Source organism: Xenopus laevis, chromosome 3S (assembly GCF_017654675.1).
Source record: "Xenopus laevis strain J_2021 chromosome 3S, Xenopus_laevis_v10.1, whole genome shotgun sequence".
Lineage (NCBI taxonomy): Eukaryota > Metazoa > Chordata > Amphibia > Anura > Pipidae > Xenopus > Xenopus laevis.
Window position 1 is genome coordinate 11,530,566 of NC_054376.1, and position 17,116 is coordinate 11,547,681.

Genomic DNA, 17,116 nt, shown 5'->3' on the forward strand with positions numbered 1-17,116 from the left:
TATTGGGAAGGTAGGTGTGTTTTTGTTGTGGTGGTTTTTTCGGTTGTGGGTGAGTTTTTTTTTTATGTGTATTAATTTGGTGAATGGGTATGTGAAGAGGGTTATGTATGTTTAGGGTTTTGTGTGGATGAGTAAGGGGAGTGGTGATTGGTGGGATGGATCTTATACGTGTGCGTGTTAGGTTGTGGATTGGTTACATTTTGGGGAGAGTGGTGGAATGAGATGAGAAGTGTCTGTAATGATTAGTGGGTTGGGGTGTGTGTTATAGGAAGTGATGAAGGGATTATTATGTGGTGAATGTGGTTTGTTATATTGGCGTAAAGTTGTATAGTTTAGTTTATGTTATTGTTTTATAATATTATTTTTTTTTATATTGGTTGTTTTTTGTTTTTTTTTATGTGGGCTTATGTTTTGTTGTTTATAATTATGTTATTTTTGGTTTTGTGTTAAATCGTGTTTGGTTATGAGATTGTACTGTATTTCTGTATATTTTGTTCATTTAGTTTTTGTTTTATATTGTATGTGTATAAATGCAATTTTTGTTTTTTAATTTTTTTAAAAGTATTTTAAATGTGATTTTATGATATTATGGTAGGTGTGGGTTTGTTTCTTTACATGTCAGTGTGAAGGGCGATTGTTTGTGGTTTTCGTGTTGGTGTTAAAGTGTGAGAGTGGTATGTTGTTAGGGTGAGAGCAGGATTAGTTCTGGTTTTTCAATTTGTTTATTTTTTTATTTTGTTTATGAAGTTATTGTATGGTGCTTTTTATTTTCTTTAGTTATTTTTTATTAAAATTGTTATTATACTGTAATTTTAATTAAGTTTGGTAACATGGATACGTTTTATTAGTGTTAAGTTTAAAATTACTAAATTGTTATTGGTGTTAATTTTATTATTTTTGTTGATTTTTTTTTTGATGGGAGGGCATGTGTGGGGGTGCAGTGAATTGAATTTATCTGAAGAACATAGTGCCTGTTTTTGATTTTAAATGTATGTGTTATGAGTGATTATGAGGGGTTATTGTGTTGAGGCATGGATATTTTATTTTGGCTGAGGGGTTTTGTAAATGATATGGAGTTATTATTTGGTGGGTGGGTTTTTTTTTTGGCTTGAGAGGTTTGTTAGTATGGATTTGTTTAGGTTAGTGATTTGGATAGAGGAGGTGTTGGAGGTTTATTTTTGTTGTGGTGGTTTATGGTAACTTTTTTAAAATTAAGGAGTTTTGTTGAATTGTTATGTGTGTGTTGTGTAAGGTTAGCTTGTGAGTCATGGGGACGGGGTGATGGCTGATTATAGATTTGTGTGTGTGCGTTGTGGATGTATCGAGTACTAGAGATTGGTTTATGTTGTGTGTGTAAGGAATGAGTATTTTCTGATGGCCTGTTAGAGGTTTGGATATGTGTCGTTTTAGGGGAATGATTTCATTTTATGAAAGGGAGATTTATTATGGTATATATCTGTGCTGTGGTTTTTGTGCGTGTATTCTTGTTGATTAAAATTGTTAATTTTGTGTTGTTTATTATGTGTGTTATTATTTAATTGTTTGCTGGTTAGGTTGTTCTGATGGGTGTTTTGGGTGATTGGGTTTTTGAATGGAGATGGTGGTGACTGTTATTGTCATAGTTTTGTGATTCTGTAGGGTGGGGGGATTGGTTTTGGTAGGATTTGGATATTTTATTTTCTTGAGTTTTTATATTGTTTTTTATAAAAATGTAGGTATCTGTATTGTATTTGTATTGTTTATTGTTATGTATATTCAGTTTATTAGAGATAGTTTTGGTGTATGGTATGGATTGGTTTAAATGGAAAGTTGTGGTTGTTATAGTATAAATAAATATAAATTGATAATTGTCAGAATCTATATTTGAAGGTTTTCAGTGAATTTTAATTTTAAAGTTGGCATTAAGACAATATGAGTGCTTTGGGGTTGAGGCACGATTATGTGTAGGCTGGAGAACTAGATGTTCAAGTTTTAAGGGGTTGTATTAAGATGTTGATGGTGGGGTGAAGTGGATGGGGTTAATGAAAATTTTAAATGTGATCGTAGTGTGGTTGGGATTATTTATATTTTAGTAATTTTATATTGATTCTTGGGGTTTTTCAATTGAATATGAGTCTAGTGGGGTGTTCAATGGTATTTTATTAAGGTTTTTTGTTGCTATGGAATTTGTTTTTATGGTGTGGATTGTAGGTGTTTTCTTTTTAGTTGTGGTGCAAGTGGTGGGCGGTGAGAATTAGGTTTTATTGATGATCTGATGAAATAGTAGTGTGAGTAGATGGGGGGTGAGCGTTGTGGGGAGGATTGATATTGGATTTTTTGTGCAATGAAAATAGTAAGGTGGTGTTGATCTGAGAATGATTTGATTAGCTGGATTTTTATGGGGGGTGGGGGGAGTATGGGTAAATTTTTTGTAGTGTGCAGTAAGTTATTTTATAGGGTGTGTTTTTTTTTTTTTTTTGTGTGTTTATTGTAGCGGTTAGGTGCGAGGTGGAATATGATGACGTGGTTTGGTAGTTGCAGTGGGTGATTCCGGTGCGGTCGCTGGGTGATGGATTATGGGAAGGGAGTTGGACTTAGGGGAAATATTCATTCGAGAGATTGGGAACGATTTAACGGGTTTCTTTATTAGTTGGGTTGGTTCGTGGAAGATGTGTTGCTCGGCTGCGCGTGAGTGCTGGCTCTCTCGCCGCCGCGGCTGCTTCTGTGGCTTCCCTGTTATATCACTCTGCGCGGGCCGCTGCTGCGGCGTGGCTTTTGGTGTGTAATTTTTGAGTGTTTGTGTTCAATCAGATAGGAGAGGAGGTGATTAGGATAAGGATGGTTGGAGTTAAGAGTTGGTTCTATTAGTATGTGGTTGTGAGTTTAAGTGGATATGTGGGTGTTTAATTGGTGTTTTGTGAAGTGGGGTTTGTTTAGTGTGAACGTGGTAGCGGGCTTGTAAATATTCAAGTGTTTATTTGTTGTGATAAGTGAAATAGAATAAGGATGGTCGTGGGTTTTGGTAGTGTGTATTGGGATGGGTTTGTTTGTTGTGTATTTGAAATGTTTTGGTGTGGGGTGGGATATAAGTTGATTGTAGGACGGCAATAGGCAGGGAGGGATGGGAGCTGTGGTGTGCTGAAGGGTTATAATATCTTAAATATATTTGTTTGAATTTGGAATGGTGTATATATCGGGTTAATTTTGAGGTAGGAAGGCATTTGGGGAAGTTATATGTGTAGCAGATTATAGGTGTTGTGTGTCATAGGGGGGATCAATAGGAGTTTTTGTTTGAGGTTGGTTTTATTTACTTTTGTTTATGTGGTTTAGTTTTTATTATTATTTTTTTGTTTGTTTTTTTATTATTTTTTTTATTTTCGTTAATGAATTAAATGTTGTCAGGTAATGTTTGTTTTGTATTTTGTTATTATTTTTTATTTCGTTTTTTATTATTTATTTATCATTGCTGGTTGTGGGGATGTTGAGTGAATTGATGCTGTGTGTGAAAGTAATTTAAAAAAATTTGAGCAATTGAATTCTTAGATAATTTTTATTATAGAGTTATAGTGGGGTTTAGGGATTTGTATATTCATTTATGGAAGGGTTAAATATGATTTTTGCTGGGCAGCTATTTTAGGAATGTGGGGAATACTGATTTTAAGAGGGTATTGATAGGTTGGGAGTGGTAAGATGAGTGATTTCTGTTAACTTATGTAGTGTCAGTAGGTTTGGGGTAGTTGAGAAGTATTAATTTGAAACTGAACAATATTGCGTGGGCGCGGGTGAGGGTATTGGTGTAGTGGGAGAAAGTTGATTTTTTAGGCTTATGTTTATTTCAGTGGATTAATGTTATGGGGGAGAGTAGGTGAGAAATTTTAGAGGTGGTATTGTGGGGTGTATTGGGGGGATGGGTAGAAAAATTTATTGTTATAAGATGTTATTGATGTTGTTCGAGTTTTTTGATTGTATGAGAGAAAGACTGAGGTGCTGGTTCTACACCTGCGGTGTCCGCGTCGGTTCTCGCGGGTCTCTGGCTGCTCGTGTTGTGTGATGTGGACAGAAAAGCTAGATTTGATGGCGTTGTTGGTTATGCTCTTTGGTTTCAATTAGCGGGAGGGGATGAAGATGTTGGAAAGTGTATATCTGAGGTAGGTTAACGGGAACTATTATTGTTTTTGGTTGGGTTGGTGTGATTGTGTGGGATGAGGAAAGTGGAGGGTTTTTGGAAATCTGTATTTTAAGGTTAGTTATTGTAATTGGGAAAGAAAGTGATTGAGGGCTTGGATTTTGTTGTTAGTTTTTTTTTTATTGTGTGTTGTGGTGGGGTGTTTTAGGGATATCAGCTCGGCTTCTTTTAGGTGGAGTGATTGTCTTTCGTTGGATTTAAAATTAGTTAATATATGGGCATTTTTAGGTGGGTTGTTTGTGTTTTGGGGGTGGAAGGGGTGATTTAAGTAAGTTTATACATTTTAATGAATTATATTAAATGAAGTCGAGGTGGCGGCTGGATTTGATTGCATTTGTGTTTGGATTATTAAGAAGATTGAGGTATAATACTGGGAATAGAGGAATTTCTGGAGGATTAAATGTTATATATTTATTAGTTATTATTAGGGATTTAGATTTGGGATATATGTGGGAAGTGTAATGGAGTGGTTGAATTAATTTATGTTTTTTTTTTTTTTAAGTTTTGTAATGACTGTGAAAGATTGGGTGATGTTTATGTCTTATTATATATTGTAGTACTTTTATGAGCTAAGGGGGAATTGAAGGCGTTCGGGGGCGATTGGGTGAGTGTTTATTTGTACTGGGTTGCTGGATATTAGAGGGTGACTGTTATGCAATGTTTATATTTGTAACTTGTTATAAATAGGGGCAGTTAAGAAGTTAGGGGGAGATTTTTGGGGGTGAGTGTTTATTTGTGATGTGGTATGGACAAAGCAGGGTGATGGTTAATGCATGTTTCTCATATTATTTAGTTGTTTCAGTTAGGGAGTCTGAAGGAAGTTAGGGGGAGATTGGGGTTTGAGTGTTTTTTTTGTAACCTGTTGAAATATAGAGGCGTGATGTTTGATGTTTATATATTGTACTTGTTATGAGAGGGGGGATATGAAGAGTTAGGGGGAGATTCAGGGGTGAGTTTTTTTTGTGATGGGATGGAATATGTGTGATGTTATTGTATGATATTGGTATTGTCATGAGCTAAGTGGCAGTTGAAGGCAGTTTTGGGGAGAGATTTGGGGTGATGTTTTCGTAACATTGGGATATTAATGTTACTGTTTCTATATTTGTATTGTTTCAATAAGGGGGGAGTTAAGAAAGTTAGGCGGGAGATTTGGGGGTGAGTGTTTTTGTGGCTGGGTACTGGAAATACGAAGGGGTGATGTATGTTTATATATATGTACGTTGTCCATCATGCTTAAGGGGAAGTCTGAAGAACAGTTTAGGGGGAGGATTTGGGGTGCGTGTTTGATTTGTATGGTAATGATATAGAGGTTCGATGTTTATGTTTCTATATATTGTACTTGTTATTGAGTAAGGGGGAAGTTGAAGATCAGTTGGGGGATTAGGGGTGCAGTTCTTATTTGTGTGGGTATGGAAACTATAGAGGGTGATGTTCGTATAAGTTTTTATATTTGTATTTATGATAAGGTGGGATGTTCGAAGGCAGTTGGGGAGAGAATTTGGGTGGTGTATCTTTAAATGGTATTGGATATATGGGTGAATGTTTAATGTTTTATTATTTATTGTTATGAGTAGGGAGTTGAAGGACAGTTAGGGGAGAGATTTGGGGTGAGTGTTTTTGTAAAAGTGGGGATACAGGGAGCAGGGGGTGCGAGGGTAGGGTACTAAGGGAGAGTGCATGAAGTGAATGTAGGGAGGGGGCGGGGAGGTTGAGCACAGGGCTGACTCTGGTATATACTGCTTACATGGGTTAATGAAGATATAGAGGGTGACTGTTTAATGTTTTTATTTTTAAAAATTGTTATGAGCTAAGGGTGGTCTTGAAGGTCAGTTGGGGGAGATTGGGGTGAGTTTATCTTGTGCTGGGTTATGAACTATGAGGGTGTGTTAAATGTTTTATTATATCGTGTAATTGTTATGAGATAAGGAGGCGCAAGTCTGAGGTAGTTAGGGGGAGATTTGGGGTGATGTGTTTATTTGTAACTGGGTATGAATATAAGAGGGTGATGTTTAAATGTTTATAATATTATTTTGGTACCTTGTTATGAGCTGGGGAGGAAGGTTAGTTAGGGGAGAATTTGGGTGAGTGTTTATTTGTAACTGGGTAGTGGATATAGAGGGTGAACAATGTGTTTTTTTTTATATTTTTGGTTAACTTGGTTTAGGGGGAGTTATAAGGGGGCAGTTGAAGGTCAGTTAGGGGGAGTTTGGGGGTGAGTGTTTTTTGTGCAGGGTGATGTTAATTGTTTTTGTACTTGTTGGTTAGCAGGTTTGCATTTAAGGTTTTGTTGATATATATAGCAGCGTTTGTGCTTTTGCTTACTAGTTAATGTGTTAGTACGATCTGTATTATCTTTAGTCGATGTAGTTCTAAATAGAAGTGGATATAAATAATAGTGTGTTTTATAAGTTCGTGTATTTAAGAGTTGGTGTCATTTTTCTGGATTTACTGAACTAATCAGAAGGGAAAATGAAGTGAATTTATTGAATTAAATTCTGAAAGGCAATTAGATTATACGAATAACGGTATGTAGGGGTTCTGTAGTGATCCAGTTTTGGTTTTCGTTGGACTTGTTTTTGGTGACATAGGGGAAGTGGGGGGTAGGGAGTGATGGAATGAGTGAGTCGAGGAGATCGGTAGAAAGAATGGCGAAGCGATAGAGGAGATTCAAGCAGGAACGTTATTCTTCGACAGCTGGGAGGCGACAACGACGGTTAGGGGGTGAATATGGCATAAATAGGATACATTTTAATCGCTTTTATGATGTTGCTGGGAGGAAAATGACAAGATGAACGGAGTAATGTTTGAGTGGCGGAGATGAGGAGCTTGGGATGGTGCTAGGTTGGAAGTGCGGGAGAAGCGCGTGGTGATAAGGAAGCTTTCACAGTGGATGATGTAGAGGTGAGATTTTGTTTTGTCTAATTGCTCTTGTAACTTTCTGTGATCTTTAAAACTTATTAGTCTCCATACATGATGCTGGGAGCTGTAGTTAGTTTTATTACTGTTGTATTCAGCTTAGTTCTGGAGAATATGACCTTAAGAGGGATGAGTTCAAGTGGCAGGAGCATGTTTTTGGTTGATTGGTATATGATAAAGTATCTTGGTATAAGGAATGTATTGTAATTATAGGCTAAGTTGGTATGTAGAGAGTTTGGGCAATTAGGGGGTAGCTGTCATTAAACTGTTAGACCAGAATCGGGGATTGGTTCTGGTCTGTATTGCTTGTAATCATTCTTGTCTGTGTTTATATGTTTGTAAATAAATCGTGGCATTGAGTGTATATGAGCTTCAGGGATTTCCAGGAGAAATGGCATGTAAAAACTTGAAATCAATTTCTTGAATGTTTTATACTCTATTAATGTACGAGTAGTCCTAGGCTTGGCGTATTGAGTGTAAGAAATTTAATGGCTTATCAGGGAAAGGTATTTGGGTTTGGATGGTGTGCTGACAGAATGGGCGAAAATAAAAAGATGAAGGAGCGAAGGATGTTTGACTGTTGCATTGGAATGAACACTGGAATGGTCGTATTGACTGTAGCAATGGTGCATAAGAGAAGTTGGGTTTTTGAATGGCAGGATTAAAAGTTAGTTGGCCTGATATGGCTGAGGGAAGAGATATGCTGGCGTGGCGGAGAGGAATGTTATGGAGTGGCTTATAGGTGGGTTATCTCTGTTTATGGAGCTGGTTTTACAGTTTCTGTGGATGACGTAAAAGAGATTTAGGATCAACTTTGGAGAGAGAGAGTTTTTGTGTGAGGTATGGTATCAGCCGGGTATATTATTTAGATAAAGGGTATTTTGTAGTGTAAGCATTTGAGTGCAGGGTTGAAATTTACAAATAATGTATTAGGGGGTTTTTTCTTATTTCTGTACATCTGACAAGAAAATTTGGGTTTGGGGGTTATCAGTACTATTAGGGTGTAATGAGATCTTTGGGTTTTATTTAATTCTTATTTTTTTGATGGCTAGGGGGGGATCTGTATTGGTTATGGTGAATATGTCATTGATATGGGGATAGAGTTTCCTTTAATTTATTATTAGGGTTGTATATGGAATAATACGCAGTCTTTTTTAATTAGATGATTGGATAAGGTGATATAATAGTGATGCATGGGTTATAATGAGAATGGAGAAGGGGAGGGGGGTAGTCATGAAGCATATAATAGAATAGGATCTGAATTACAATGGTCTTCTAATATTAATACTGGGTCCGGTTTTTGATTAGCAGGGATTGAAGTAGGTTTTTGGGGAGTTAAATATAGTAACTGTGATGATATGGATTTGTACGTATATAATAGAAGGCTATAATATGTATTGTCCTTATGGGAATCGAAGAGGTCTCATATTATCGCTTCTTAGGCTGTCTTTTTTTATACAAGGGCTAAGCAATCAATATATAGAAATCAGTTGTATGGGTTTGTTTTTTTTTTATTTATTGTTCTGCTAACGAGGGGGAGAGAGATTCATTATTTTTGTGCTGTCATTGGGACCGATGTATTAGGTGAAGATTGTTGTGACAATTGGTCTACTAACTGACAATACTTTCGTGGAGTGTTGGTATTAAATGTTGCTTCGAGGCATAGAGACTCAAATTAAGGCCTTATTTTCTGCTGATGCCTTGTTATTGTTTTATAACTATAGCATTTAGTTTAATGTTGTCAAAATAAAAAATGTTTTTGTATTGGCCAGTGTTTTTTATAACTTTTGGTATGTGTGATGTTATTCTGAGGTGGGCCTTCTAATTGATGTGTTTTATTTTGGGTGGTTTTTATGTGATTTTGTTTTTTGCAGGTATATGGTTGATATGGTATTTACTAGCACAAGTTGCCTGTCACATGCTGAGAGTGTACGGGTCAGGATAGAAAGATAAGGATATAAAGTTATAAATGTGTGTAGAGAAGTTAGGTTTTTTTGGCTGCGGTAGCGGTAAAACAGATTAGTAAAGAATGTTGAAGAAGAAGTAAAATTTTTTCTTTTTTTAGAATAATAATAAATGAAATTGAGTATTTCGGAAAGAAGATCATAGATCGTTAGTTTAGATTTATTAATTCTGGTTCTTTACAGTACTGTCTTTTATAGGGGATCTGATTGGTGGCTGCAAGTCAGAGTGTCAATTGTTTTATAACTGTGCTATATCAGATTTTCCTGAGGATTGATTGATTGGTCTGGTTTTGTATTTAGTTTGGGGAATTTTGACATAATTGTATTGTGTAATGTACAGCATGGGGTTGGGAACGGACAATATAAAACTAAAAGAAGGGTTAATTGGCTTCTGAAAATATATTAGTGTGGTGTGACTACGATAGGGATTGAGGGAATGTGTGGGGACTAGATGTAAGATATGGAGGGACAGATGGGATGTATAGGTTTGATTGTATGCTCATGGAGTACAGATGTGTAGATGTGTGTGTGGCGCATGTCGTGTCGCTGGTCTCGCTCGCGACTGGGATAGGGACTGGATGGGAATGTTGATAGGAATAGATTGTAATTAGAGGATTGATGGGGATGTGAAGGGACCTGAGATCTGTAAAATCAAGGGATGGGGCTGATAGGAATGTGATAGGACAATTAGACTGTAAGGTGAATGGAGCAGGGACTGAAGGGAATGTGATACTGGGCTTAGATTGTAGTCACTGGAAAGGGCTGATGGACGATGGATATCTGGTGTATATAAAAAATTAATTCAAACGTTGTGTGATAACCTCAATCTGTTTATTTTAAGTGATTTTTTTGGATACTAAAGTTTTTTTTTTGTTGTTGTTTATAAACCGAGGGGAGATGGCTTAATAGCTTGAATTGTAATTAATAAGATAAACACGCATGTGACTAGATTATCCATTTATTAGAGTGGCAGGGCGTGCTATTGATGGCTGTTGGGGCTGATCAATTATAGAGGAGAAATCGAGTTTTTCGATTTTAACCGTGAAATGTTGGTGGTAGGTGTGTTGTCTTTTTCGATGCCGAGCTATATGTTGATGATTAAGCATGAAGAAAGCCGAATTCAAATTAAGGGCGGTATGGCTCTTTTGTATGTTATATGATAGATGTTCAGAAGTCGGGGCAGTGATTTGTGTTCTAACTATTTCTTAGCTTTCGTAATACAACAATTAATGGTGCGCTAATGATTGCAGGGTGTGCCATGGCTGCTTTCATTTGTTAAATTTTTTATTCTGTTTTTGGGATATCACGGGATGGAGGGGGGGAGCTTGTAGATTTAGGGGGGTTGCTGTGAGGGCTTAAGGCAGAGCATCAATGCATCAGATTTAACAGTATTGCAGTATTTTGGGGTGTACATTTGAACTGAAGCCCTTTTACCTGTGCACCATAGCCTGACTCCTCATATATCTGTGTTGAACTTTTCCTTGCCAAGCCTATTGTTTGCCCGTCTAACCAGGTTGGGTCCCATTTGTACGCCCCTAAGACTGACTGGGACTGCAGTAGCCATTGCATATAGTTTGCAGCTGCAGGAGTGAATCTGGCATTTTGCTGTGTGTTCAGAAGGGCTAAAACACTAAACATTTTGGTTTTGCAGTAGCTCTCTTCCTTATCCGGTTGCATCAGGTCGCGTCTTAGAGCAAGCTCGGTAGGAGAGCACTGCTGAGGAATGTCTCGATTTCATCAGCTCAGACAATTTTTTGATAGTTGAGAGAGATTTTGCGAATAGTGCAGATCCCGTTTACGTATTGGTCAGCAGCAAGGAAAGGAGGGAACACACAGACAGCCTGGGCAAGTCAAACGAATTCAGCATCACTCACAAGTGAAAAGTAGGCGGATGCTGTCAATGATACGTACATATGTGGTTTGTTATCAATCCTTAGTGTTTTTGTGTTTTATGCGTCAGTGATCGTCACCTATATAGATGATTGAATTGAGTGTGGATACTGCAGCTCTTTTATACAAGACCGAGAGGGGGAATTTGTATGTTTGTTGTGCAATATCCTTTTTCTGCAACAGGAGATAATATTTGCTTTCAGATAGGCGAGACATTGCTTTCACTTAGTAAGATGATCTTATTTGGCTTCACTGAGCTCTTTGTTGCGGGTGATGAGGATGTTGGAATTCTGATTGTGTGGTTATATTATGATGTCAGTCTTTCCCGGGTGCCTTTGCTGTATGTATCAACATGCATGAAGTGAATCACATAACCAGGATCCTGAATCATGCTGCTTGGCCTGTTGGGAAGTATTCTAAGTCCAGGGACACTGCTCTGAGAAAGAAATGGCAGAAACAACAGCAGTAGTGTAGGATTTTCAATGGTGGACTCCATCGCTGAGGGCTCGTTCGATATAGTAGTGAAGGTTGTAAGGCCTAGTTAGATCTGATTTTAATATTATATGTAGAGTGCGCTATAGATTCTTGGAAAGGGAACCCCATACCTGTACATTTACACGAAAAAAAGGGAAATCCTCTCAACAATTTATATTATTGCTTGAACTGGATGAGTTTATGGTAGAGTTGGCCATTTTGAATAACGGGTTCTGGATAACGGATCCCATCCCTGTACGATTTATCCACAACCGAAACAAGGGAAATCCTCTCAAACATTTATATTATTTTGATTAGAAGGATTTATGGTAGGCAGCCCTTTTTGGATAAGGATCCATCCGTGTACATTATTACACAGATAAAGAAATCCTCTTCAAACAATTTTATATTATTGATTAGATACGGAGTTGATGGTAGACGGCCATTTATGGATAACGGGTTTCTGATAACGGATCCCATCCCTGTACATTATTACACAGAAAAGGAATCCTCTCAAACATTTATATTATTATTAGAACGGATTTATGGTAGCGGCCATTTTCTGGATAATGGGAACCCATCCGTACATATTAACAGAAATAGGAAATCCTTTCTCATAACAATTTATATTTTTGATTAGAACGGAGTTTATGGTAGAGGCCATTTATGATAACGGGTTTCTGGAATACGGATCCCATCCTGTACATTATTACACAGAACAAAGGAAATCCTCTCAAACTATTTATTATTATTTGATTAGAACGGAGGTTTATGGTAGGGCCGGCCATTTTTGATAACCGATCCATCCCTGTACATTATTACCAAAAAAGGGAAATCCTGTCAAGACAATTTATATTATTTGAATTAGAAACGGAGTTTATGTAGGAAGACCATTCTGGATAAAGGGTTCTGATACAGGTCCATCCTGTACATTATTACACAGAAAAAGGAACCTTCAAACAATTATATTATTTGATTTAGAACGGAGTTAATGTAGGCCGGCCATTTCTGGCATAACGGTTTTCTGGATAACGGATCCCACCCTGTACATTATACATCAGAAAAGGAAAATCCTCTCAATAATTTATATTATTTGATTGAACGGAGTTTATGGTAGATCGGCCATTTCTGGATAACGGGTTTCTGGTCCAAGGATCCCATCCCGTACATTATTACACAGAAAAGGAAATACTCTAAACAATTTGATATATTTTGATTAGAGAGAGAATAATTGTAGGCCGGCCATTTTTTGATAACGATTCCCATCCCTGTAATTTTACAACAGAAAAGGATAATCCTCTCAAACAATTTAATATTTATTTGATTTACTATGAAGCGGAGTTTATGGTAGGTCGGCCATTTTTTGGATACTGGGTTTCTGGATAACGGATCCCATCCCTGTATCATTAATTACACGAAAGGAATCCTCTCAAACAATTTTGTATATTTATTTGATAGTAACGGAGTTTATTGGTAGGCGCCATTTCTGGAAATGGAACATCCTGTACATTAATTACAACAGAAAAGGAAATCCTCTTTCAAATCAATTTAATTCATTTAGATTAGACGGAGTTTATGGTAGTAGGCCATTTATGGATAACGGGTTTTCTAATTTTTGATCAGCGGATCCCATTCCTGTCATTATTACAACAAAAATAGGAAATCCTCTCAAATCAATTTATATTATTTGATTAGAACGGAGTTTATGGTCAGACGCGCATTTCTGGAATAACGGGTTTCTGGAATACCGGATGCCCATCCCTGTACATTATTACACAGAAAAAGGAAATTCATTTTGTAAAATTTTATATGTATTTGATTAGAATGGAGTTTATGGTAGACGGCCATTTCTGGATAGGGGTTCTGGATACAGGATCCATACCCTCACAATTATACACAGAAAAAAGGAATCAATTTTTGAAAGTTAATATTATTGATTAGAATGGAGTTATGGTAGACGGCCATTCTTGATAACGGTTCTGGATAAACGGATCATCCCTGTATCATTATTACACAGAAAAAGAAATCCTCTCAAACAATTTATATTATTTGATTCGAACGGAGTTTAATGTAGATGGCCATTTCTGGTACGGATTCCCATCCCTGTACATTATTACAACGAAAAACGGAAATCCTTCGAACAATTTATATTATTTGAATTAGAATGGAGTTTGTTGTAAGACGGCCATTTCTGGATAACGGTTTCTGGATAACGGAGTCCATCCCTGTACATTATTAAGCAGAAAAAGGAAATCCTCTCGAACAATAGATCAATCTATTACACGCTACTCGTACGATTCATGATGGAGCATGTTGATGGATAAGTGTCGTTTTGTTGGTGAGAACGAGGAGAGAGCTGATTGAGGACGCGAGGGACTCGCACATTCTCAATCTGCCTTACATTATTACACAGAAAGGAAATTCCTCTCAAAAATTTATATTATTGATTAGAACGGAGTTTTATGGTAGAACGGGCATTTCTGGGATAAAGGGGTTCTGGATAATCGGATCCCATCCCTGTACATTATTTACACAGAAAGGAAATCCTCTCAAACAATTTATTATTTTGATTAGACCGGCAGTTTAAGGTAGATCGGCCATTTCATGGAATAAGCGGGTTTTGGAAACTGGATCCCATCCCGTACATTATTACACAGAAAAAGGCAAATCCTCTCAAACAATTTCATATTATTTGATTAAGAACGGAGTTTTATGGTAGGTTGTGTAGTGCATCGTATGATTCGAGGATATGATGCAGAGCAGAACTCGCGGAGAGAGAGAGAGGATGATCGGAGTCACACACATTTATATTCTTTGATAGAACGGAGTTTATGGTAGAAACGGCCCTTTCTGGATAACGGGTTTTAGATAAACGGATCCCATCCCTGTACATTATACACAGAAAAGGAATCCTCTCAAAACAATTTATATTATTTGATTAGAACGGAGTTTATGGTAGTGGCGGCCGTTTTTTGGTAACGGATCCATCCCCCTGTACATTATTCAACACAGAAAAAGGAAATCCTCTCAAACAATTTATATTATTTGATTAAAAACGGATTTATGGTAGACGGCTAATTTCTGGATAAACGGACCCATCCCTGTAGATATTTACAGCAAAAAAGAATAATCTCTAAACAATTTATATTATTTGAATTAGAACGGGTTATGGTAAGCGGCCATTTCTGGATAAGGGTTTCTGCATAAACGGATACCATCCCTGGTAAGCATGTATTAACACAGAAAAAGGAAATCCTCAAACAATTTATATTATTTGATTAGAACGGAAGTTTTATGGTAATGGCCGACCATTTCTGGATAAAGGGTTTCTGGATAAACGGATTCCATCCTGTCATTATTAACAGAAAAAGGAAATCCTCTCAAACAAGTTTATATTATTGATTAGAACGAGTTTTATGGTAGACCGGCATTTCTGGATACGGGTTTCTGGATAACGGATCCAATATCTCCTGTCATTATTACACGTCAGAAAGAATGGAAATCTCTCAAATAATTTATATTATTGATTAGACGGAGTATTGGTAGACGGCGCATTTCTGGATACCACGGGTTTCCTGGATAACGGATCCATCCCTGTACATTTAATTCACAGAAAAAAGAATACTCTCAAACAATTTATATTATTTGGATTAAGAAGAAATATATGGTAGGTCGGCCATTTTTGGATACGGATCCATCCCTGTATCAATTAGTTAACAGAAAAAGGAAATCCTCTCGAAAACAATTTTATATTATTTGGACTTAGAACGAGTTTTATCGGGTAGGCGGCCATTTGTTGATAAGGGTTTTTCTGATAAGCGGATCCCATCCCCTGTAGCATTATTACAACAGAAAAGGACAAGTGCCTCGTAAACAATTTATATTATTTGATTAGAAAATCGGAGTTTATGGTAGGCGGATGCACTGTGTCTGGATAATGGAACCATCCCGTAGCATGAGTGACTACGGCTGATGCATACGGAATAGCTGACGAGATGAGGTGTGAATGGCGTCCGGTAGTGATTTTAGTGGTGATGATCGAGTTGTGCTCAGATGAACAGTATTCGTCGTGACGTTGATATGTAGCCCACCGTGATACACCTAGAACTGCGTATGATTCTAGACGCCATAGTCTCTCAGGATTGTGGGATGATGCGCTCTCTAAACTGATCAGCTTGTATGTGCGCGATGCTTGTGGTATGGTGATAGAACTTGTGGTTTAGTCTGATAGGGCTGCGTGTGATTCTGGTAGGCTGCCATTTTTTAGATCAATCGGATCCCATCCCTGGGTACATTATTCAACAGAAAGAAATCCTCAAATAAAACAATTTATATTTATTTGGTTAAGAACGGGAGTTGTGGTAAGGACGGGCCATTTATGGATAACGGGTTTTCTGGATAACCGGATTCCCATCCCTGTACATTATTACACATGAAAAAGGGAATCCTCTTCAAACAATTAATATTATTTGGATTAAGAACGGAGTTTATGGTAAGGGGGCGCCATTTTTGGATAACGGTCCCATCCTGACATTATTCACAGAAAAGGAATTCCTCTGCAAACAATTTTATATTATTGATTAGAAACGGAGTTTTATGGTAGACGGCCATGTTCTGGATAAACGGTTTGGATAACGGTATCCCCATCCTGTACATTATTACAGGTAGTCTCTCGAGAGACATGAGATGTGGCACTTAGCATTGATGCATTCTCTTGAGTACACTATGCATAGATGTGTGACACGTGTTAATTGAATAGAATAGATGGAGATGAGGAAGTGAGAGCTTATACGATCTGACAGGTAATCCACCGCTCCTCGTGTGATGACGCTGGTCGGATGAGTTGTGCGCAAATGTGAGTATCTGTCGAGCGTGTCCACCACCACCCACACGTTCTCGTAGTGTGTAATAGTATTCTTCTCTTCATGTAGTACTGAACAGTATGAGTGTACAGGTAGTGCCCATTTTCTTGGGATAACTGGGTTTCTGGTATAAACGGATCCATCCCTGTATCATTATTACATCAGAAAAAGGAAATCTCTCAAAAATTGTATATTATTTGATAGAACGGAGTTTATGGGTAGGGCGCGCCATTTTTGGATAACGGAATCCCATGCTCCTGCTAGCATTATTTTACTGCCGGGGTGCAGTATCGGCATCCTCTCTCGCAATAGTTATAATTTGCATAGAGATGTAGTGAGCACGACTGATGTGCTTGACTTCTCTTCGTGACCGCGAGTTAAGACGGGAGTAACCTGATCGCATACTTATCTGAGATCGGTCGTACGTCGTCACAGGGTGTGTATATAGTGGGTTCAGAAACGAATTTATATTAGGTTGAGTTTTGGATGAGCGTGAGGTGTTGCTGATCCACGTGCTCGTATTGTAATATGGCAGCTGTCTGGGATAACGGATCCCATCCCTGTATCATTTTTACACAGAAAATAGGAAATTCCTCTTCAAACAATTTATAATTATTGATTAGAACGGGGAGTTTATGGGTAGGCGGGCCAACTTTTTGGGATAGAGGATCCATTCCCTGTATCTTATTACATCACAGGAAAAAGGAATCCCTCTCAACAATTTTATTATTCTGATTAGATAGCGAGTTTATGGTAGACGTCCTTTGGTACGGGTTTCTGGATAACGGATCCATCCCTGTAACATCTTAACAGCAGAAAAAGGAAATCCCTCTCAGAACAATTTA

At 37.5% G+C, this 17,116-nt stretch overlaps 1 pseudogene; it reads right to left on the reverse strand.

The window, feature by feature from the left end:
- Positions 1-16,674, reverse strand: part of LOC121402299 — a 33,599-nt pseudogene extending 16,925 nt beyond the window's left edge.
- Positions 16,675-17,116: the final 442 nt, after the last annotated feature.